Here is a 2,113-nt window from a genome sequence, read left to right on the forward strand (position 1 = left end):
GTTAAATAAAATAAGCCAGTCACTTAAGACAAGTACCATATGATTTCACTCATATGTGGAATTCAATGAACAGACTGAACTAACAAGCCAAACAGAGACAGATTCAGAGAGAGCAGGCTGGCAGTTCTGGATTTGGGAGGTTGATCATGGAGGTGGAAGGATTGAGAAAAAAAGAAAAAAAGAGAGAGGGAGAGAGAAAAAACTCATGGACACCAACAACAGTGTGGTGATTGGGAAGGGAATTGGGCTAGTGGTGAAGGGGGTGGGTATGGAGGTAGAAGAGTATATAGGGGGTTAAATGGTGATTTTAAAACATAAAATAAAATAAAGAAAAAAGAGATTGAAAAAATAGAAAGAGAGAGAGGGACAGAGAGACACAGAGAGAGACAAGGACACAGAGAGACACACAGAGAGATAAGTTCTTTCAAGTTGCCAGAGCTTGGTGCATGCCCTTCTCCCACCCCCAGCTGGCGCGCGCACACACACACACCACTCTGCCTTCCTTCCCTCCACGCCTCGCTCAGCCCTCCCCTTTCTCCCTCTCAGAACCTTCCTGACCTGCACTCAGACCTCACTGCTCTAGCTTCGGGAGCATGTCCCACTCTAGAAGCGTGTGATCAGCAGCAGAGAAAAATATTACCTATTTTCTTGCCCATACACGCTTTGAGTTGAGCAAAAAGTTTTAATTTGAACCATGAGGGAAATGGTGCAGGTCCAGGACAATGACTGTGGCAACCAAGTTCTGGGAGGTGATCAGTATGAACATGGCATGGACCTCACCAGCATCTACCATGGGGAGAGAAACCTGCAGCTGGATTGCAGCTCCGTATATTACAGTGAAGCCACAGGTGGGAACTATGCTCCTCCTGTCATCTTGGTGGATCTAGAACCCAGGACCATGGACTCTATTTGCTATTCAGAGAGTGTTTAGCTGTTTGACTCAGTCCTGGATGTGGTGCAGAAGGAGGCTGACAGCTGTGACTGCCTGCAGGGCTTCCAGCTGACCCACGAGCACAGGCTCTGGAGTGGGCACCTTGCTCATCAGCAAGATTTGTGAAGAATATCCTGACTTCATCATCAACACCTTCAGTGTGCTACCTTCACCCCAAGTGTCTGACACTGTGGTTGAGCTCTACACCACCACCCAATCTGTCCATCTATTGGTAGAGAATTCTGATGATACCTACTGCATTGATAAGAAGGCCCTTTATGACATTTGCTTCCGCACCCTCAAGATGACCATGCCAACCCATGGGAACCTGAACCACCTTCTCTCAGCCACCATGAGTGGTGTCACCACCTGCCTTAGCTTCCCTGCCCAGCTCAATACTGACCTCCACAAGTTTCCAGTCAACATGGTGCTCTTCCCATGCCTCCACTTCTTCATGCCTCGCTTTTCCTGTCTAACTGGCCATGAAAGCCAGCAGTACCTGGCCCTCACTGTACCCGAACTCACCCAGCAAGTATTTGATGCCGAAAACATTATAGCTGCCTGTGACCCCACCAAGGCCGACACCTCACCATGGTTGCTGTATTCCATGGGCAGATGTTCGTGAAGGAGGTGGAAGAGCAGATGCTCAGTGTGCAAAACAAGGATAGCAGCTATTTGGTGGAATGGATCCTCAACAATGTCAAGACAGCTGTCTGTGACATCCCGCCTTATTGCTGAAGATGGCAGTCCCCTTCACCAGCAACAGCACAGCTATCCAGGAGGTGTTCAAGCGCATCTCAGAATAGCTGGCTGTTGTGTTCCATAAGAAGGACTTCCTCCATTGGTACATGGACGTGATGGAGTTCACAGACGCTGAGAGCAACATGAACAGCCTCATCTCTGAGTACCAGAGTTACTAGGATGCCACCCCAGAAAAGGAGGAGGATTTCAGTGAGGAGTCTGAAGAGGAGGCCTGAGGCTATACTCTGTCACCCAGGTTTCCCAGTTCCTTCCATCTTCTTTCTCCACTGCCAATCCCACCCCCCTCAGAATTTTCATCTCTGCCTGTCCTTCTTTTCTTTTAGGGGTGTTCTATAACTGTGCCTGGCACAAAATAGGCACACAATAAATATTCATTGTTTGTTGAATGTCATCTCTCTCTTTCCGCTCTGGGAAATCTTA

General features: G+C 48.3%; 1 pseudogene across 1 annotated transcript; it reads left to right on the forward strand.

The window, feature by feature from the left end:
* Positions 1-588: 588 nt before the first annotated feature.
* Positions 589-1,908, forward strand: LOC308516186 (tubulin beta chain-like; annotated as a pseudogene). The gene has a single exon. The product of its transcript is annotated as a tubulin beta chain-like (transcript).
* Positions 1,909-2,113: the final 205 nt, after the last annotated feature.

Source organism: Myotis nattereri (genome assembly GCF_964212035.1).
Source record: "Myotis nattereri genome assembly, chromosome: 3".
Classification (NCBI taxonomy): Eukaryota; Metazoa; Chordata; class Mammalia; order Chiroptera; family Vespertilionidae; genus Myotis; species Myotis nattereri.